Genomic DNA, 23,063 nt, shown 5'->3' with positions numbered 1-23,063 from the left:
CATGGAGGCACAGGTCTATTCTGTGTCCAGGGCATCTGTCTACCAGAGACCCTACCTACCCGCAGACTATCTCACCAGAGTGGTGCATGCTCTGGTTATCTCCCGCTTGGACTACTGCAATGCACTCTACATGGAGCAGCTGAACTGGTGACTGGGAATGGCTGCCGAGACCATATAACAATGGTCCTAAAAGACCTACATTGGCTCCTGAGCACAATTCAAAGTGTTGGTGCTGACCTTTAAAGCTCTAAACGGCCTCTGCCCAGTGTACCTGAAGGAGTGCCTCCACCCCCATCATTCTGCCCGGACACTGAGGTCCAGCTCTGAGGGTCTTCTGGCAGTTCCCTCACTGTGAGAAGTAAGGTTACAGGGAACCAGGCAGATGGCCTTCTTGGTAGTGGCGCCTGCCCTGTGGAATGCCCTCCCATCAGATGTCAAGGAAATAAACAACTATCTGACTTTCAGAAGACAGCTGAAGGCAGCTCTGTTTAGGGAAGTTTTTAATGTTTTATTAGTTATTGTGTTTCTAATATCCTGTTGAAAGCCACCTAGAGTGGCTTGGGAGGCCTGGCCAGATGGCTGGGGTATAAGTAATAAATTATTTATTATTATTATTATTATTATTATTATTATTATTATGGCTTTCCACATTTTGTCTTATTTATTTTATCTAACAAAATTTATATTCTGCTTGAGTATAGGAAAACCTCTAAGCAGTTTACAAGACAAACTAACTAACAAAAAAACCCATTTTGAATAACATAGGACGCCCATTGGTCCATCTGGCTCAGTAGTGGTCAGTGACTGGAAGTGGCTTTCCAGGGATTCAGACTGGGGACCTTCCCAGCCCTGCCTGAAAATGCTGGGGTTTGAACTGTGACCTTCTGCCTGGCAAAGCAGGTCCTCTGCCACTGAGCTATGGCCTTCCACACATTATCATCTCAAGAGGGGGTGTGGCATAATACCATTAAGTCCAGAATCTAACACTACCTAAGTGCACTAATGTGAAAAAGAAGCCAAAGAGCACAAATGAATTGGACCTTAGAATTAGCTAGTTCCTTCCTGTAATCATAGCAGTTAAATATGCAACTTACAAAGTTCACTATCTATAGGATGCCATTCTACTATGCAGAAATTTGTGACATATTTAATTTTCCCTCCTGGTGGGCTTTTTATTAACTTGATGCATCTTAGCACCTCCATTGATGTCACTTAAAACATAAAAGGGGATTCCAGTCAGTTGCTATTTTGGGGTGGGATTCAGCCACATACCACCACATTTAGGTTGTGCAGTTACAATTGTTTGGGAGGCATTGTGAAATGAATCAGTTACCCTCAAAGATCAGACTTTTGCAAAAAGAAAAGTAATAGGAAAATGCACTGGAAACTGTGGGGTAAAATTGGCTTTGATGCAGCAGCATCTAACCTTCCCTAACCTGCTCAATAAACAAGTTGTCTGGAAATACCCAATGAAATTATGTTGTAGGACATAGTATTTGACATGTTTTGTAGATGTTGTCAAGCACCCGTTTTAAGTATTACATCAGCACGAATATGAATATACTTTTAAAGGAGCCTCTCCAAACTAAATAGAGGCACTCTTTGCAACTTGTGCTTTGCTAACCCGTGAAGCTTTTCATTTTCCTGTTACATCCCTTCCTAAGCTTCTTCATATGAAAAGAGGGAGTAGAATACCTTTGTAAGTCCCTTTTCTCATACCAAGAAACACTGCCTGGTAAACTCACCCTCAGTAGATTGTCCATTTGGAATGTTTGTTTTTAATTTGTCCTGTAAGTTACATTGAGTGGCTCAATTTTTGAGCTAGAATGGTGGTATGTAATTGTCCTTCGTAAATAACAAATAATAATTGCATAACAAATAACCAAATAACAAAAGTATTTTATTCTCTGACAGTGGCACTCTTAGGGTCAAATACAGCACAGAATCTGCTACCTGCTCTCTGGAGATGATACATTGGGAGAGAGAGGAAGAAGGTAATCTTGACTCTCATGTTGTTGACACTTCATAAAAATTAAGTATTTTGTTAAGAGGTTATCTTCCTCTGCAGGATAAAATTTTAAAGTCTCACAGGTATAAGGTTCATTCACGCTCCAGTATTTAGTAGGCCTAGTAGGACTAGGAAGCCAGAGCAGTAGCCAGAAGATTAAGCATGGGAAAATAGATATTGTCAAGGTTTGTTTTGCTTAACGGGAACTCCATAACAAAGAAGATAAGGATACTCCACAGATGTTTGTGAAGATTATGAAGTCTGAATAGAATCCTAGAGTTAAAGAAGATTATATAATTATCATTGTTATTAATAGTGTTGCGAATGGATAAAGGCAAGAGGAATAAGTTACAATGGAGGAAATATGATTTATGATTATATGGATAGATAACTATAACTGGATATTTTTTTCGTTCTATCTCCACTTTCTTCCACAACACACAAATATAGACACTGCTATGAATAGTATAAAAAAGTCATTTCCAGAACTATGCTATACTGATGTGAGGAAGAAAGTAAGTAGGCTGCTCTTTGGCTGACTTTAAACCAGGCCAGCTGCATTTTGTTTTGTTTTGTTTTGTTTTGTGGTTGCATGTGTGATTTTTCTCTCTTTTCTTAAGGTCAGCCTCAATGCTCAATGAATAAGCAATTGTAAATCTGTACAAATTTTAATGGATGCAAACCATATTAGCAATGGCTTTAGAGAGGTTTTCTGAAGGGCAAAAACATTCCACTCTCATTCATCACGAAGGTAAGAGCTAGTTCAGATGCTCATCATTCTCGAGACTAGATGTGTGTCAGACATGCATATTTGCTTGACTTTGATGTATGCAATGTTGCATATGATGTGTGGCATACATTCATATGCACATAAGCCACACCACACACTATATGCATGGTGGAGAGGATACATATATGCCTACAGGCTTTCCAGAGTGATGAGCATGTAAAATGCATTTTACTTCCTAAGCATCCCATTTTGAAAGTTTTGGTTAAAACGTGCAACCCAATTTAACTATGAAAGGAATGCTGGGTGCACCCCTGTAATCTGTTGGGATATGGAGCTCATTTGTACAGGTTGGTTTTTTGTTTTTTTTAAAGATAAATGCTGGAAGCAAGTGTATGCATGCAATGTGCAACATTGTCACCATGGAATCAATGAAGAATTCACTCAAGTTAATGCCACTGTATTCCATTAGAGGTAGCATTAGGCTTGGCTGCCTCATATGTTTCAGGTAATCCTATTCATGGTTATCAGGCTGGATATACCAAGTGAGGAGAAACCTCCCCCCCCCCCCGAGGTTCCTATGCAAGTTACACATAAGTTCCCCTTTCTGCAAGTAAAAGATGTCCAGACAGTACATGCTCATTTTCTCACTCGCTCTTCCTCTTTCAGTGGAAGCTCTTACATAGGGAGAGAACAAGAAGTGTGTGGTCTGTTAACCAGATATGCTTCATATGTGCACCAATATGGAGAAGTACATAGGGGTGTCGTAGCACAATATATTTGACTACAGGCCCTTATTTGCACGATTATGTCTCTGTATACTAAGGGTACTATTAGAAGATGGCCCAGGGGCTTTAAGCATGTCCAGGGCCTTTTGCATTGGTCCCAAGACTCCTTTCACCCTCCTCCTTAATTTTGTTAAAACGTATTTTAAAAAACCTTTATCTACAGGGATGTTGGGCATGCTCCAAAGCACAGTGCCAGTGAAACCCCAGGCACTCACCATCTTAATGTGCTTAGAGACCCAAATCTGCATCTATACATCAGCATTTTCAAATACTATGTAGATTTGTCTCATGTGCTAAGACATTGCCCTGAGTTATTTAAGTATCAAGCACTGCATGCAGATATATGTGGACTGATGGGCTGCTGGGATGTTGTAGTTTGACGGGACTTAAGCATTTGGGAAATGACAAACTTCAGAGAGACAAGATGAGGATTAAAGGAAAAAACCGAACATACATGCTTCCCAACACTATCACCATTTTAAGAAAAATGTTTCAAATTAAGCTCTTTGTCATGCAAACAAGCCCTAATATTGATCCCCATAAAACTCATTCATGTTTTCCTAAATTTGGTATTTAACAGTTATATTAATACTATGATGAGAAACCAAAAAGGAAACCATTCAGATCGATTGTTGTTGTTGTTGTTTAGTCGTTTAGTCGTGTCCGACTCTTCATGACCCCATGGACCAGAGCACGCCAGGCACTCCTGCCTTCCACTGCCTCCCGCAGTTTGGTCAAACTCATGCTGGTAGCTTCAAGAACACTGTCCAACCATCTCGTCCTCTGTCGTCCCCTTCTCCTTGTGCCCTCAATCTTTCCCAAGCTTAGTAGGCTGAAATGAAATCCACCAACTGGATAGCTCAGTTAGTTAGTGTGTGGTGCTGATAATGCCAAGGTTGCAGGTTCGATCTCCATATGGGACAGCTGCATATTCCTGTATTGCAGGGGGTGGACTAGATGATCCTAAGGGTCCTTCCAAGTCTACAATTCTATGATTCTGTGATCTTCTTGATAAATGGGGGTATTATATGACGCAGCTTTGTATTAAGTCAGACCACAGAATCATCTATCCCAGCATGTCTATTTAACTAGCAGTGGCTCTACAAGGCCCAATATAGTTTTAGATGGCAATGCCAAGGCTTAAACATGAGAATTTCCAAGGCAAAGCATGCTTGCTACCAACAAGCAATGGCTAGGAAAATAAAACATAAGTTTCATCCACACACAAAATCAAAGTGCGTTAGTTTGGGGATAAATAGCTAAACAGCAGCACAGAGAAGACTCTGGGAGTAGAGTCAATCTTGTGAACACAAATATGTCAGCAATGTGACATTGCTGCAAAATGTCAAATATGCAAATGACACTGCAAACAACTGGCATTTTGGGTCCTATTAGTAGACAACAAAAGATCTAGGTCTAGGACACTGCAAACAACTGGGGCTTTGTATTCTTTAGGCCTGAGATGGAGTAATGTCTCATGTCAAGCTTCACTTAAAAGAGAAAGACACAAGTCAGTCTTCCCCAACTTGTAATTTTGGACTACAAGTCCCATTAGCCCTAGCTAACACGGTTAGTTGAAGTCCTAGAATTCTAGCCAGAGAAAATACACTGGAAAATAGAACATCCTGTAAAAGGTATAGATTCCACAATATATCCGGAACTGGAAATTACTGGCCTATGGAAAGCCTGCTGTTGGTGACGGTGATGGAATACATTGCTTAGGAAAGTTCTCAAGTTACCGACTGGCATTTATGAGAAGTTAAGCACCAGTGAGAGATAGCTTAAGTTGTTGCAAACATTGTTTCAACATAGAAGCTTGAATTAATTTGCTCTTGAGATTTCTTCAAGTCCTGTGATGGTGATGCTGTGATTCTGATAAGGATTTACATATTCAGAATCAGCACATGATACAGCACATATGGAACTCAAAATACAGATGGTGGGGGAACATATTTGAATGCTTCTATGTGTAAAAAAAAATCTCCTGCAGCTAGAAATCATATTCCAGTGGAAAAGGCTAGTTTTGGATTCTTTCCCCTGGCATGTTGTATATAGAAGGATTGATCCAAATTGTTAGTTTAACTTAAATTCCATTGACGTCTTGGGAAACTACAGTATGTCATGATTAACTTGCCCCATTGATTTTAAGTGCACTTAAGTTCAACTAACTTAGCTTGGGTCCAACTTGGAGAGTTTTATTTTACAAAGGCATAGTATTTACACAATTACACAATTTCCCCTCTTCCATTCTGAAGTGGTGCAAAGCCACTGTCTAGAACAACCAGCATTCTGATTTGATCAGCAGATTGGTCAATTGTTAACCTGACTACATTGGGCCATTTAAACTAGATAATTTGTTGTCATTAACTTAATAAGAGTGGAGGGCAGTTGTCTTTGATTGTTGGATATATTTTAAGTAACTATGGGTTAAGTAAGGTTGGTTTTTGGTTTTCCTCAGAAAACACAATCCTGCTGTTACTAAGCTTTTACAAGCTGTAGTTGGAGATGAAACGAACAATTCAGGTAAAATAATATCTTCCCCGTGTTCTTTTCAAACTTTCAGCTTCAGAATGTTCCCTTTATATTTGTGGCTGGGTTCTTGCTGGAAAAGAAAAGCTCCTAGCTGTTCTAACGGCAATTTCAAACTGATCAGAAAACATGGGAAACCCATTTGAGAAAGTGTTTTGAGAAGATCTCTATATTTTATTAAAGTTAAGTACATCAGCCCTGCTGGCTCAAACCAAAGGCCCTTGTATCCTCTTCTCACAGTGGTCAACCTAGATTCAGGTAGGTAGCCATGTTGGTCTGACCAAGTCGAAATATATAAATAAAATAAAATAAAAACCTGTCCAGTAGCACCTTAGAGACCAACTAAGTTTGTTCTTGGTATAAGCTTTCATGTGCATGCACACTTCTTCAGATACACCGAAACAGAAGTCACCAGACCCTTATATATAGTGGGAGGGTGGGGGGGGGGTTTCTCAGGAGGGTAGTAGGAGATGGGTGATTGACTCAATGGGTATGGTAAACCTGTTGATGACTGTTAACTGCAATTAGTCCTACAGGAAAAAGCAAGGGATAGTATGCAGATGATTAGCATATATAATGAGACAGGAATCCAATATCTCTATTAAGACCATGTCTCTCCATAGTTTTCAGTTTAGTGATAAGTTGTAATTCAGCAACTTCTTTTCAAGTCTGTTTCTGAAATTGTTTTGTAATAAGACAGCTGCTTTGAGATCCTGTATTGAATGCCCTGGGAGATTGAAGTGTTTTCCTACTGGCTTCTCTGTCTTGTGATTTCTTATGTCAGTGGCCAACCTGATGTCTATGGAAAACCCACCAGAAAGACTTGAGCACAACACTTTCCCTATTTGAATTCTTCAGCAACTGTTATTCATGAATATACTGTCACCAATACTGGGGGAAGGATACTTAGCCATGGTGAGGAGTAGCTGTTGGCAGCCTTATCCTTTGTGAATTTGTCTAATCCCATTTTAAAGCTGTCCATGTTGGTGGCCACCACACCATCTTGTGGCAGCCAATTATTCCGTTTCAGTATGTGCTGCCTCTTGTCCTGTCCTGAATCTTCCAATACTCAGCTTCCTTGGAGGACCCTGATCCTAGTATTTTGAGAGAGGGAGAGGTTTATTAATATTGAAGTTTAGGGTATTTTCAGGTCACTTTTCCAGGTCCAAGTGACTGAAGGATGCATGTAATGTCCTTATCTTCTTTGGGCTATTTATTCAGTCTTTCCTCTTTTTGTCTTAGCTGCAGCTGCTGTTGATTCCTCTATACCTCTCTTCTGAATGAAGGACAATAAACCCATTTATTTCCCTTTGGTACATCTCTGCCCTTATCTTACCTCCACTTCTGAATTAGTTTCTCTGCAAGAGGGAATTCCTTCGCCTGAATTAATTGAATATCCTTTTGTTGATCTACTGCCATAGGAACCAGAGTGCGCTTTGTAAAAAATCCACTTGAGTACATTTTGTTACGCAAACAGCTCTGGACACAGCATTGTCAGGATCATTTAGAAGACACCGGAGCAAAGATATTCCTTCCTCCTCCCCTGCCTTCGGGAATTGCTGCTCACACTGTAGACACTCCACAGAACTGATTGCAGACCTTGAGCTGCTCTGTTTATATGACTTGTTCAGTCTCCAATTGCTCATTGGTCCAGTCATTTGGAAAGCTGCATGGAGCTGTCCCACAGGGAATTAGAACATGGTGTCATTTTAGTCTCTGCCTTTCCCAGCCTGATGTCTGTTTGTTTTTATTTTCTTTGCCACAACATCTGTCCCACATCGTGGAGAGATTTCACAATTTGGAACTTGCAGCAAATACTGACACAGGATCAACAAGCTCCAGAAGTTTGCTATTAGCTGCTGCTTTTTTTTCTCTTGCAAAGGACACTGGGTCAACGACTTGTTCTCTATGGATCTCAAACTGTCTGTATTTATTTTACTGTTCATTATAGGGCCATGTTGGAATCTGCAAACAAACCATCATCTCTACTGCAGATGCCCTATTTCCTAGTGTGGATTCCATTTAGGGTCCAAATTAGAATTTAAATTGGATCTCAAATAAAACGGATTTCAGGTTTTGTAAATTGAGTGCAGTTGAGCTCTGTAGCAACATTTTAGCAGCAAATCCCTATATCTAGCCTAGTGTGAAGCTGTTATTCCATCAACCACTGTCTGTGTTTATGAGGCCTAGCTTCTAGGAAAGGGTCTATGTTTGCCTCAACACCCTTACATTCTCACAGCCAAGTCCCAGACAGTTTGGGGCCCCTGTGAGAAGAATGGAAGAAACTGGAGCTTTTGATTTTATAGGTGACAAAGGACAGAGCTGAGTAGCTGCATGTACAGTGGGACCTGTGAATAATGTGGCTTTTGGCAAACATTCAGCTGAAAGAAGGGCTTAAATCAGTATTTATTTTCAAGTGTGTTCAGAACATAAAAACACTTAAAAGTTACTGTTAATTGTCCTGGATTAGAATAGTTATACACAGTGCTCAAATTACTGAGGGAGCAGGAAGAAAGGGGGTGTTAATTAAATCCACAACCCCTGTCTTAAACTCCCACCAACTTTAGCCAAACTGTATCCACTCCATAGCCTTGTAAAAATTGCAGTTAACAGAAAGGAAGAGGCCAGCTCCTCCCTTGCTCGCCTCTGATTCGAAAATTGGATATACTTCCGTAACAAATTAAGAGGCTGGGTTTTTCTTTATTACTCAAACTCATTTTTGAGTCAGCACAGAAAGCCATATTTGCAACTATTTGAGGGCAAGTGTTCATGTTCTGTATTCACAGACAAAACTGGAATTGGAAAGGTACATCTCCTAACTAGCAGATAATGACGGTATAGCTGTTGCTGAAGTATAAACATGGCCTTCAAGGTACTTTGCTAGCTGATGCAGCTCCTTCTCCAAAGACTCAAAGTGTTATTTGGAGAAGGGGCTACAGGAGAAAAAACAGCTGGGGAAGCTGCAAGGGGAAGACAATCTTCCCTCCAGATGTTGCTAAACTACCACTCTTGTCATACTTGCCCATTGGTCACGCTTGCCAGGGCTGATGGGACTCGTAGTTCAGCAACATCTAAAGGGCCAAAGGTTACCCGCACCAGGTTTAAGCACTTCTTCACCTCTCTACCACTCCCTCCCTGCAAACTACCCACTCCTGATGCCACATTGCTGCAGAAAAGCAGAGGTGAGCATTTGCATACATGAATTGGTCAACCTAAATTCCCTTTGACTCCATGGTTTCCTTGGGGCATCACAGGGCACGTGGGAGCTCAGAATAAAAACCTTCATTTCTCTTTCTCCTGATGATCCCTTATTTATTAAGTAATAACCCTCACTATTTTTGAGGTGGTCAAACGAGATGATATATAAGCTCCGTATCTATGTTCTAAAGTGCAGGATTTTTTTTGTTACACAAATTGCAAGCACAGAAGGCCTGATTCGGATCAGGAACCTAGCATGGCAGCTTGCCCATTGCCAAGGCCCTGACTTGGCTCACCCCCTTTCTGCATGCTAACAATTAGGGGGGGGGGACTCCAATTTGCTTTTTTTCCCTTACACAAATTGCAATCACAGGTGTACCAATCTGATTGGAACCAATGTGGGAGGAAAACTGTTAACCCCCCCCCCAAAAAAACCCCATTTATTATTTTTGTTGATGTTGTTGTTATATGCTGCTCCATATCTAAACTGACTTCTAAGCTGTTTACAAAATATAAAAGGCAAATATACTAATTATAATCTATGATTAAAACATACCATAAAGCAGTATCATAAAAATAATACAACAGCAAAAACAGGAGATCCAGGTCAAGGGATCAGGAAATGCTGGTATAAACAGATGTGTCTTCAAGAGCTGGTGGAATGCCAATACAGATTCTCAAATCTCAAATGTCAACAGGGAGCACATTCTATAGATCCTGTACAATCAATAAGAAAGCCTGCCTTTGCATTACAAGTCAGTAATCATTGAGCAGCAGCATGACTGATCTTATAATGCTCTTATAGGGCTATAGATAGGAAGTCAGTGTTTCCAAAAACCTGGCCCAGCGTTGTTTAGGGTGCTATATGTAAGTAACATATTGGGTCCTCTCAAGATACGGTGTACTTAAGGGCATGGCTATGAAGTTAACGTATCATCTAGCTTGGCCCTCAGTGTACCCAATGGAATTCTAAAGATAGGTCCAAGTGACCTCTCTATTCATACGCCCAACTGTTTTAGAAACTATCCTGATATAACTTACTGGATTGTGTGTTTCTTTTTGGCATGGCCACACTGTTTGCTGTTTCTTTCCTATCAGCAGTTATGTCCTGGAAGCCAGTAACTTAATTTATCGGAAGAGGTGTGTGGAATCTCAAGCCTGCTTGGCAGCCTCACTCACTGACCTTAGCAAACTAAGGCTCTGGTGAATCAAGAGTGATGGCAGCTGCGTATTAACTAGTTCCCACCTTCTAACAAAAAGGTGCTGCCCTGCTCAGCTAAATTGCCTTGTGTGCCTCCTCAGCCATAGCACCGTGGGAGAGAGCTGTGCCTCACTCAGCTAAGCCTCCACCTACTAAGCAGGCAGGATCCCATTGTTGGGCTAGAAGGGAGGGAAGATAAGTGTTTTAATGTATTTTTAATCTTTTGTTGGAAGCCGCCCAGAGTGGCTGGGGAAACCCAGCCTAGAGTATAAATAATAAAATTATTATTATTATTATTATTATTATTATTATTATTATTATTATGTTTGGGGAATGTGACTGTGAACACACAATACACGCAAAGCACATTCCTCTCTCCCCACCCCAAAATCCTAATAACTGCAGTTTGTCAATGGTGGTAGGATTTGTAGCTCTGTGAGGAGCAAACTACAGTTCCCATAATTGTTGGAGAAGGGAAATGTGTTTTAAATGTATGGTGTGCACATGGTTTGTGTTTTCCTCACTCCAGCAGCCCACCTCAAGTTTGTAATGCATAGTCTGGGAACCCACATGCCAATAGATCCACAGCCAGTTAGTTGCACTGGGAACCTTGTGTGATGCATTTGTGTGAGTTGCTTTCCCTTGTAGGGACAATACCGTATTTTTCGCTCCATAAGGCGCACCTGACCATAAGGAGCACCTAGTTTTTAGAGGGGGAATTCAAGAAAAAAAATATTATTAAAAGGGAGCGCTGAGCAGAGCCTGTATGCATCCCAGGCTCAGCTCAGGACTCCCTTTCACGAGCCGCGTGGAGCGTGTGCGGCGTTTTCAGGCTTTTGCCCGAGGAGGGAGAAGGGCAGCCCGTCACTCCTCGGGGAAAAGCCCCCAAGAGCCAAACACACACTCCGTGCAGCTCTTTAAAGGGAGTGCGGCTCTTGGGGGCTTTTGCGGGAGGTGGGGGAAGTGAGAGAGCCCCGCAGGCAGGATGGGTGCTGTTGTCCTGCAGTCCTGACAGCCCTTGTGGGCAGCTGTTTCAGCAGCGATACCGTAAGGTCACAGATATAAGCTGTACTTGAACTTTTCACAATCGGAATTTGGAAAAAAGTGTGGCTTATATTCGGGCCAATACGGTACTAATAGTAGTAGAAGGAATAATAATAATAATTAATAATAATAATAATAATAATAATAATAATAATAATATACAGGTAGCACTGATGTCATCATTGTTTTGTATGTCATAGGCTTTTGAGGTGAGCCATGTCTGCCTTTCTGAGTCCACTGGCTTCAGATAAACATTCAGGTATGAGAACTGTCTATGGTTTTGGCTACTCCGAGACAAAGAAAGAAGCAAAAGAAACATTGAGGCAACTGGTGAGCACAACATGGTTTTATATATTTGGGAAGTTCTGCTTTAACCCTTTAAGGCTTTTATTAGTTATGAGTAACATGGTTATTTTTCAATTTATGCTCACTCAGAAATTTCTAAGATCCTTATGCTTGGACATTATGGTTATTGGCCTGGATCCAAAGAACTGCGCATCCAGTTCTGCATGCTCACCAGGGCCTTGAACTTGTATTTCTCAAATAATGGCTGCATAGCCAAGCCCCTTTTGAAACTGAGGGAGACTTCAAAACCATTTGGGGATATGGCAATGGTGGAGGTCTATTGTTCAAAAGGAGGGAAAATCAAAAGTCCATCCTGGTAGGCCCAATCCCAGGTAGCTCTTTGTATCCTGCCCATATTCTATATATGGAGACTGTCAGCAACAACATCACTATTACAATAGATGCTGCCTTATACCAGGTTACACTATTTGTCCGTCTAGTCCAGTATCATATGTTCTTATTTACAGTAGCTCTCCAGGGTCCCATACAAAGAGAAGTAATTTCCAGCTCGGTTAGCTGAGACCCTTTTAATTGGCCATGTACCAGGAATTGAATCTGGGATCTTCTGCATACAAAGCATGTACTCAACCCTAGAAGATGCCACCTATATTACAGCAGCAACTGTGTAGTAGTAGGGAATATGAATCATCAGCTCCCTTCTCAAGCACTTTTGATGTTATTTACATCAAGACTTAGTAGTACAAATAAAATGTGACAGATATGTTGTAAACCACCCTGAGATCTATGGGTATAGGGCGGTATACATATACATTTATTTATTTACTTATTTAATGCTAATTAGTTTTGCAAAAGATGAGAAGAGTTCATTTTCTGAATTCCTTAATCAAGAGCAAGTGAATTTCAGCTGAGACTGCAGTTCCTACAGTGATGGGTGAGTCACGCTACACCTTTGGGATCATGGCAAAGGACAAAAATCACACGTTTCAAAGAATGGACTCCAAAGCAGAGAAGCCTCTTGCCTCCTTGGCTCTGAACCCTCATCCTTGATATGCAGCATCCTTTGTTCTTGCTCTGCTATGTTACAGAGTCAGCTGTTTAGTTCCTAGGTGAAATGACACATCTGCGTCATCTTTCATCTTGGTCAATTACTGTAAAAACGATTCTGCTAAATCCCGGAATTTTAAAAGATGATGATAGTACTTCATAAGTCATTTTGAGATTTTAGTTTTGTTTTAGAATTGCATCAACCATAAGCCAAAGTTAAAAACAAGGAAAAGCAACAAAGTAAACACAAGCCATGTACTGCACAAGTCGAGATATGTAAGTAAGAGAATATAACTAAAGGGCTGAGACATCTTCAGATGTGGTTTTCAGGCTCATGGCTCCAGAAACTTGTGTGTGGGCCATTGTGTGTGCAGGGGGCAGAGGGCTGAACCTCAATGGAATTTAGTATCTTGTGTGCCCAGGCTCTGTGACCTTATTCACCTATTTTACATTTTATAGCCTACTCTGTAGTCCAGGAACATATGCTCAAGGCTGCTTATATTAAAGTTAGAACACAAATATAAAGGAAACAATTCACTTCAGCTAATAACAGGAGCATTTCCAAGTGACAAGATGCACAAACAATTGGTTAAATACAGAATTAGGACTGTAGGCAGAATCCAAATTGCAGAAATCACAGCCTGATAAATTTGGCAAAACTGCATTTTTCAGCTCACCTGCCGTTCCAACATACAGTGGTATCTCGGTTTACAAACTTAATCCATTCCAGAAGTCTGTTCTTAAACTGAAACCGTTCTTAAACTGAGGCACGCTTTCCCTAATGAGGCCTCCTGCCGCCAGTGCCCTTCCACCGTTTGGATTCCATTCTTAGACCGAGATAAAGTTTGCAAACCGGGACACTACTTCCGGTTTTGCCGAGTTCATAAACCGAATAGTTCCTAAACAGGGCTGTTCTTAAACCGAGGTACCACAGTATTTGAATCATTCCCTGAGATGGCATCTTCCCTGTGGATCTTCACCACAAGGTAACTCAAAAGACACCACACTTTAGGGGAAATAGTGACAGGAAGACACTATAATAAGCTGGGGACAAGACAACGAGATAGGAAAAGAGACATACAGATCAGGTTTAGGCTTCAGTATAGATTTTTGCAATAAAATCTATGAGGGATAAAATTATTAAAATTAATTTTAATATTTTAAAGGGCAAAAAAGAAAGAAAGAAAACTATCACTGCATAGTCAAACTTCTGCTCTAGCTTCCTGGCCACACCAGGAATTACGGGAAAAACAGATACGACTATGCTCCCTTTCTAGGGAATAGGCTTGATATATTCAGCTGAAAGTGGAGACTATTTTTGGAACTTTACAAGGCATCTTGTATTCATATAAACATGAGGTTCTATCTTTGGAATAAAGTAAATAAAACAATGGCAGCTCTTGAACTTCCCCTGATACCAGACCAAGACTGCTCAGCATGCCAAAAAAACTCAATAAATTGGGTGGCTTCACCACATTAAAAATGGTTGCATGAATCAGCCCTTCTTTGTTTACCTTTCCAGCTGCCTTGGCCATATTAAGGCTCTTCTCAAAACCCTCCAATGGTTCGTTATCCTTCTTGACAGCCAGATGAGATGCTTGCCATGGGCCTGGCCTGACCACACAAATGATCCAGGCAGCCACTTAGAGGAGCAGCATTTGTAGGATGGTGACAATGCATCTGTAGGGTTGACAATAAAGCTGTGTTTGATCTGCAAAATGACCTTCAGAAATTGTGTCAATGAATATCATAGAAGACACTGGGGATATATCTCTTAGTAGTCTTGGTTTAATCTACTAACTCAGCTCTTATACTTTACCGGGTATTTAAAAGTACAACTTTTTGATTCGGAATTATCCATGACATCTCCAGTTGAAAGGATCTCAGGTAACTAATCTTAGAAGCCCCAACATAAGACCCTAAAAAGCAACTGCCACTCATAGTATCACACAATACAGGGACAGAGGAGCCAATAGTATGATTCACTAACTGTACATCAAAATTAAACCCCACCCTTCCGCACTATTATAAATAAACAAATAAGAAAGCTTTACTTACACAGGGCCTCCCAATCACATTCTTAAATTCTCACGGCAGCAAACAATTCATAATAAAGTGTTAAATACAGCAGCTTCAAATAGGCACACAACTGAAAATAAGGGAAGCAGTTGAGGGAATGGGAAAGTAACCTGAGAGACTGAGGATACAACGAAACTGTAAATGAATACAGATGCATGTACTATGCAATTTGCCAGGGGTTTGTATATAGGGGTTAAAAAGTATCATTCATTTCCCTCTTTTAATGCTATCAAGCTTTACATAAACTTCCTTACTCCTTGGATGCTTCCTTTAAACTGCATCACTTTTCTTTCATCCTTCAGATTTCTCCTTCTGCTGATAGCCTCGTTTAGCTTACTTTTCTTCTTTACCCCATAAGTAAACCCCTAGCAAAGCACAGAGTACACACAGCTGCATTTACTCCCATTCGTGTGCAATCCACTTCTCAAAATCCGGTTCCCATTTCCCTTCTTCTTCTGCAGTGCATACTTTGTGAAGATGTCTTATAGGGAGTCAGGCCATTGGTCTGATCAGCCCAGCATTGTCTAATTAATTGGCAGCTGCTCAACAAGATCTCAGGCAGGTCCTTACATGCCCAGAAGCTGGACTGCTAAATATTTGGTTAAGGGACTTGAACTGTGGTTGTACTGAAAGACAAAGAGGAAGACTAATCACTGCTTAAAAATAAAAATAATCAAGGGGGCAAGGTGTGCACTTAAGTCCAGAGAACAGTAAAGGCTAATTATTATTGACAAACAGGTTGTCTAACTAAAGCTCCAGAATGAGCTCAGGGTACACAGGTGAGTGTGTCATTACACTCAATTCACTTTGGGCAGGCCAGGCCTGCAATGGCATGCAGCATACCCAGTCATGATCTGGACCAGTGATGAAGCCCTCTCTAGTAGGGCTGGGCGATATTAGGTTTTCAACATCATGGTATATCACGAGCCAAGCATCACAGTTAGAATGGACTCCCAGAACACATTCATTTCGAGAACCAAGGAGCGAATGTATTACCATAAAATGCACATCTCATGCTTTATATAAGTAACACAGCAAACTTTTATTTTATTTAATTTAAATAAGCTGCTGTATGTCTAAGCATATATGCCAGTTATCCCTACCACCCTAAAACAATCCTGTTTTGCATAAAAAGGCAGAATGCATGTATACTAAAGGCCAGATTAAATATTTTAAGAAAGACAGAGCTGATGCTGATTGCTTTCTATCTCTTTTCTAGTGTGAATTACACTGAAATCAGCTGTGTTGTGCATTTTCCCTCTTCCACCTCCCATTGTTGGATGGCAAGAGACACAGTGCGGTGATTGTTTGAATTAGACTTTACAAGGGAATGAGAGATGGAGAAGGGCAGGAATCCGTATCTTTTCTCCTGTGAGGGAGAAAGCAGATGGGGGGAGGTTTGACATTCATTCTGGAAAATAACAAGAAAGGAAAACTTAAACATGCCCCCCTCCACACACACAATTCCTTCTTCTGTTCTTCTGTCCAGCCCCCATGGTTGCTTTTCCTAAAGAAAACTCCAAGCTAGCAGGGGCAACTACATGTGACTCAGTGCCACTTGTACCGGTAATTTGGCCATGAGCTGTAACAATAAATTAAGAACTTAATTTTGAAAATTGGTCCGTGACTGATCATATGGATAAACTGTGTGGTAGGCAAGCTGGTGGGTTTCATAACTCTCTCTCTCTCTCTCTCTCTCTCTCTCTCTCTCTCTGTGTGTGTGTGTGTATACACATGAAGGAAGTAAAGAATCCTTAGCATGTGGCGTCTTTTCTCTCCTGGAATTTCCAGCTCCCTGCTTCAGCTTGTCTCTTCTAACAACTGATCCTCCTTCAGAGAAAAGCCTTCAGCTGGAACGGATTGCTTTACAGCAGCCTGCAGAGGGATGTCTGATACCTGAATGAGATCAAACATTCAGGCACTGTTCTCAGGCTGAGCTGCCATGTGGAAAATCCTGTCCTCCTCATGCAACAAGGGACACTGTTTGTTCCTATGGCTTGGGGTAAACTATAGGAGCAGAGAAGGGAGAAGGGATTAACGAAAAGGAGGGGCTGTCTATTTAAAGATCTGAACTTAAAACATCTGTTGAATGTAAATAACACTCTGCATTCCATGAGAAGGCAGACACCTCTACAGTTCACCTGCACAACTTGCTTCTTGCTTTGTTTGAACATGGAATGAAATTCTTGGAGGAGCTGAGAACTAGGACCCCGTGACTAGGAAGAGAAGGGTAGTGGCTGCTGCTGATGACTTGTGTACAGCTACAGGTGAATGGGTGCTGAGTGTCAAGAGATAAATACTGAATAGATCCCTATCAGGGGTCCATGGCAGGCCCCAGGCCCAAACTCCTGTTTGCTCAGAGGGAGATGGTGCCATTAAAAACAGTCAAAAGCAGACAGAACCCCTAAAAAGCACCCTCTCTTTGTGTGGGCTTCCTTCAGGAGCTGCAGACAACAGACCATGTTTTAGAAGCTTCTCACTTACTCTCCCTCCCCTCCCCACTCTTTTCAGTACATTTATTTTGTTGGGACCAAAGATGTGAGGTGCAGGATTTGATCTCCTGACGTCTTGGTGTTCACTTAAAAGCAGCTGCCAGGAAAAGGGAGTTGGATCAGAGCTGCAGTACTAGGAGAAAGCTTTCCCTACCATGCTGTTTCCTTGGGCTGACATACGTTTGGAATTTCCTGGACATAGCTGGGATTCATCCACCCGAAATAGCATCTGGGCGGAATTTCTAAAAATCATCCAAGTTGTCCGGGGAAACCTGGGCGTATGGAAACCCATGTTGGAAATGTAGGGGTTTTTTGCGACTTTGCCAGACCTGAAATTATATTATGAAGCTTCATGTCTCTGTTGGTTAAAGGAATGGGTAAAATTAGAAAATACAGAGTTGTTAGATATAGAAGGATTTGATAATAGATTTGGGTGGCACGCATATTTATGGTCTGAAAAGAAGAAAATCCATAAAGGCTTTGAGAACCACATTTTCCGAAGATCGTTGATAGAAATATGGGATAGGTATAAAAGCCTACTTGAACCAAAAACTCCGCACTGGTTGTCTACATTAGAGGTTATGAGTGTTAAAAAAATCAATATGAGAAGGAATTGGATTACATATGGGAATCTGATTGTTAAAGAAGGGGGGAAATGGAAAATGAAACCATATGAAGAATTAAAAGAGTTTGTATATGATTGGTTGCATTATTTTCAAATAAATGAAATGTTTAAAAAAGATCTTAAGGAATATGGATTCGTAGAGAAAGATTCAAAATTTCAAATAGAAATAATAAATAATGAATATAAAATTCTATCTAAAATGTATAAGATATTGCTGGAATGGCATACAAAGGATGAAGAAGTTAAATCTGTAATGATACAATGGGCCAGAGATTTTGGTTATAATATACAATTTAATGATTTGATTAAACTATGGAACGAAAATATTAAATTTACTGCATGTACTGCATTAAAGGAAAATGTTATGAAAATGATTTACAGATGGTATATTACACCAGTAAAACTTGCAAAAATGTATAAAACATGCAAGAAATGTTGGAAATGTAATGAAAAGGATGGTACTTTCTATCATATGTGGTGGGAATGTAAGAAAGTGAAGAGCTTCTGTGAATTGATATACAATGAATTGAACAAAATGTTGAAATATACATTCGTTAAGAAACCAGAGGCCTTTCTCTTAGGAATTACAGGAAATGAAATAAATAGAAAGGATTGTAAACTTTTCCAATATGCAGTAACAGCGGCTAGAATATTACTGGCCCAGAAATGGAAACAAGAACAAGTACCAACATTGGAGGAGTGGAGAATGAAGCTGATGGACTATGCAGAACTTGATAAACTGACAGGGAAGATTAGATAGCTACGAGATCAAAAGTTTATCGAGGACTGGGGAAAGTTAGTAGAGTATTGGGAATGTATAAGTGATAATGAAATAACGTTAGTGGCATTTAAAGAAGCTCTGTAAAAACCTAAGAAATATTGCAAAAAAGAAAAACAGATGTGGAAGGGTAAGTTAAAAGGCAATAGCAAATTTAGGAAATGTGTAATTAAAAAGTTTAATTCGGATGACTGTCAGAGAGGCTGAAGGAAGTCCAAAAATGAGAAAATTTGTTAAAGTTGTAATGTAGTGCGATATGTATTTTTCTTGATGAAAACTAATAAAAAATATTTTTTTTAAAAAGGAAATGCAGGGTTTTTTTGCGACTTTGCCAAAAAATGCCTCCAAAACATTTTCAAGATTTTGCCAAAAGAGCTCAACAAATTTGCCCCAAATATGCAATATGGCAACCCTACTGTTTCCCCAATTTAAATCACCCCCAAAACCTACTAAGAGGAAGAAAGTCAGGTATTTGTATTCTATCTGTCTTCTTCTCCCCTAGCTAATAGCAGCCCAGGAGTCTAATTTAAGAAATAGAAACAGCACATGGGAAAACGAAGCATTACTTCCCCTGTTGACATGGTGGGGGCACAGCTCTACAGCATAAATATCAATGGGTTCTCCTCACCCAGTTGCTGAAGCCTGCCCAGTTCCTGCCCAAATGCTACTGTCCTGTGGTGACCTCTTACAGTTTTGGCTAACTCCGCGGCCTACTATCACCACCTCATGTTTTTGTTTCTGTACCACACAACCACTGAGCTACCTGGCTCTGTCTTGGGCATGGTGCCATGGATGATGTAGGCATAGATTGCCCACCTTCCCCTAGAGCCATGGCCCCATTTTAAGTCAAGCCTTCCTGCAGCTGCTAACCAATCGCAGCTCTTTCACCACACACCATATCAGTTTTTTGCCTTTTGCCATATTTTCTTCCCTTTCCTCATAAAAGATAATGAAGTAATCCTCCAAGCTCTCAACATTGGACTTGGGCCCAATTTCCAGTTTAGCACAGGACTGAAAATGCATCAGCAACAATTATTTGTAGCTATGGTGTGTGAGAAAGCTGTGGTTTGTGTTAACGGTGGAATCCCCAGGGGTCAATTTAACACTCCCTCCATTTTTCAATTCACTGTGACAATAAATAAATAATTCACCACTCATGAAAAATGAGTCCCAAATGGACTGAGAAGCAGTCCTCAGTCATTTATGCTGGTATCCACCCTTTCTCTGAGGACTTGGTGTTTTGGCATGAGGACAAGAGACCCATGTGTCAGAATTGGGTTACAGCAGAATCCCTATAAAGGTGGTGATTTAAACAAGATTTAAATCACAGGGCCTTTTCTTCTTGTTATGGGGGTGGGGGAAAGTCAAAAGCACTACAGCAGTTAGATGTCCAAATATTGAGGGGGTTTAGCATGTGCTTTATGAGCATGTGAAATTAGCAATAATGAAACATGCTAACAGAATGTGATGACATTGGCTCATGAAGTGGCTAGAATCTAGACCAGGCTATAAGACAAAAAGTAAGTTAGGACACTGCTGGTCGCTGTGCAGGGACAGCACTTTCAACAGGCTACAGCTCTATCTTTAAACACCCGCCCACACAATAATATTACTAGCAACAACAAAATCCTTAGGAACTAATTAGTTTTTTTAAGGCACAAACCCTTTTAGGTCCTTGCTCTCCCATTTTGATAAAAGTCTATTTTGAGGAAGGATAAGATAACTCGCCAGCATAGCTTAGCTTGCCTCAAATTAATGAGCTTTTTAAAAGGCCTTATCATTCACCCAGTTTTTTTTCCTCCATTGCAAACTTTTCAGCCTTGCCAACAAGGATGGATTAAAAAAAAGAAAAAAAAAACACATTTTGTTTGATCAGCCCTTTCTCTCTACAGTCCCCCACATCTCTTTGAAACTAGTACCACTGGTGCATGTCAGTGTGCCCTAGCAACAAGGAGTGAACTCCTCGCGATGGACAACAAGCTGGCAGAGGCTCCCTAATTAGCTGAAAAGAACAGCACAAAAGCAGGATTGTGGCTGCTAACACAGTTTAAATAAAAAGAAGAGGTTTTACATAGAAATTATTCTAGTGCCTGGTGGGGCCTAGAGAACAGTGCTCTATTATCTACAGAGCAGGTAGGCCCTGATACATGGTAGTAGTGACCACTTTAGCACTGGCTTCCAGGGCCGAAGAGCTTCAGGTATAACATGAAGTACAGTGGAACCTCGGTTTTCGAGTGTTTCAGAAGCCGAACGTTTCAGTTTTCGAACGCCAAAAACCCAGAAGTAATTGCTTCTGTTTTTGAACGTGCCTCGGAAGTCGAATGGCTTCCAAGGTACATTTCTCCATTTTCTCCACTGAAATGGCCGACCGCCCATTGCGCCTCGGTTGTTGAACGTTTCGGAAGTCGAACGGTCTTCCAGAACGGATTACGTTCAACAACCGAGGTTCCACTGTATTAGTAATAATTTAGAACATGATAGCTTAAAATACTGTTTCTCTATTCTGTAACTGTTTAACAGGTCTATTATAAAACTGAGAGATCCCATGATTAAAACATAGATAAAGTATTTGTCATATCCTCACTCCCACAATGCATCCAAGAGCAAATATTATGCTCTCTATATGTGGGAATTATGTTTAAACTATATGTTTAAGATAAGCATTTATCTTATGGTGACTTACTGTGGGATACATGCCGTTTATAAATTTAACAAATGTATTAAATACTTCAGTGTAAAATCATTGATGGCGCCAAATTCAAATTCTCTTTTCCCGGAAGGCCAGTGAAGTACAGGCATCCCCCATTAAGCCTGGGCAATATATCAATATGAGGGGCAGACTGCGATGACGGCTTCACTCAGCAGTATATCGCGGGTGAAACCGCCACCTCCAGAGTCCCTCTGCAACCAGCGCTCAGTGTGCTGAGGGAGAAACACGCTGCAGCTGGGAGCTGGAGGCAGAGGGACTCAGGAACGGTGGCGGTTTCACCAGCAATTTGCCTATGAGTAAAACTGCCATCATGGTCTGCCCTCACACCACTGCAGAGGGAGAAACAAGCTGCATCAGTGAGGTGCTGATACAGCTTGTTCCTCCCTCCGCTTATTTAAACTGCTCAGCTGAGGAGTGCGCAGCTGCCCTTGCCTCAGCCAAGCAATTTTATGGAGCCCCCAACCTGCCACCAGCTTGCACAGGGTGGGGTTAAAGTGCCCCTGCCCCCTATCATTTCTTCTCATGTTTTGGATGCAAGCTAGAGAGGCATCAGGGCTCCCCCAGCTGGGCAGCACCGATCCTTCTCCTGTTTGTGCGCAAGAGCAGAAGGATCAGGGCTCCCTCAGCTGGGGGGGAAGCCTTCTCTCCCCCCGGCTGAGAAGCACAAAGAAGGCCCCCCATCCCTCCAGCTTGTGCACACGCTGGAGGGACAGAGGGCTTGCTCTACCTGGGGGGCAGGGGTGAGCTCCAGAAGAAAGAGGTTGCTCGCCCGCCCCGTTGCGTTGGAGAAGGTGGAGAGAGTCCTGTAAACGGAGCCTGTCAGACTCTGTCGCAGGAATCCCTCCATCTTGGGGAGTTGGTGGGCTCACTCAGTTGGGGGATGGGAGCTTTCCCGCCCGCTGAGTCTCGCAAGGGAGCCCCAATGTCCCTACCGCTCATACACGAGCAGCAGGGACACCGCGGCTCGCTCAGCAGGGAGGTGGGGGTGACAGGAGTCTTCCTGCCCCCCAGCAGAGTAGCGGGCCGGGGCTAGCTGGGGTGCCTGTGAGGTGCTGGGGTGAAAGTGCCTCAGCTCCCACAGTGAGAGCTGTGGCAGTTTCACCCGCCGCCTCGCAGGCTGGGGCCTGTGCAGCTTGTTTCAACATTGCAGTATATCGCCAAACAGCTATGTTTGGCTGGTGATACACCGTGATGTTGAAAACCTAACATCGCCCAGCCCTACCACTTTCATGCATTCTACTCTCGCGCATATATGCACAGCGCCAGGAAATAGAATCATACCATGAAATGGCAGGAGAGAGCTGGAGAGTCATTGTGGCTCACAAGGAAATCCTCCCTGGAGCCCAAGGAGGATGTCAGTGAGGGCAGAGGAAGCCCCAAAGAGACCTGAGGCCGCAGTGGGGCTTTGTTTAGGCTGCTCAGCCTTCCTGCCTAACAGCTGGTGTGCGGGGTAGCACAGCAGCAGCTGCTGCTTTCCTGCGCATCCTCCAGAGCTTCAACTCTAGATATTTTGGTCTGGATTGGAGAGAGAGAG

At 41.7% G+C, this 23,063-nt stretch overlaps 1 long non-coding RNA gene across 1 annotated transcript in view; it reads right to left on the bottom strand.

Moving 5' to 3' along the window:
* Positions 1–16,481, bottom strand: part of LOC308473605 — a 128,751-nt gene extending 112,270 nt beyond the window's left edge. Inside the window, exons 1-2 of the long non-coding RNA XR_013984105.1 lie at positions 15,179–16,481; positions 14,360–14,525 (exon numbers count right to left, since the gene is read on the bottom strand). This is a non-coding gene — a long non-coding RNA (uncharacterized lncRNA). The remainder of the gene's footprint in view (positions 1–14,359; positions 14,526–15,178) is intronic.
* Between the last annotated feature and the right edge of the window lie 6,582 nt (positions 16,482–23,063).

Source organism: Podarcis pityusensis (genome assembly GCF_964106645.2).
Source record: "Podarcis pityusensis genome assembly, chromosome: 1".
NCBI classification, from domain to species: domain Eukaryota; kingdom Metazoa; phylum Chordata; class Lepidosauria; order Squamata; family Lacertidae; genus Podarcis; species Podarcis pityusensis.
This window is presented reverse-complemented; position numbering and strand designations above follow the sequence as displayed.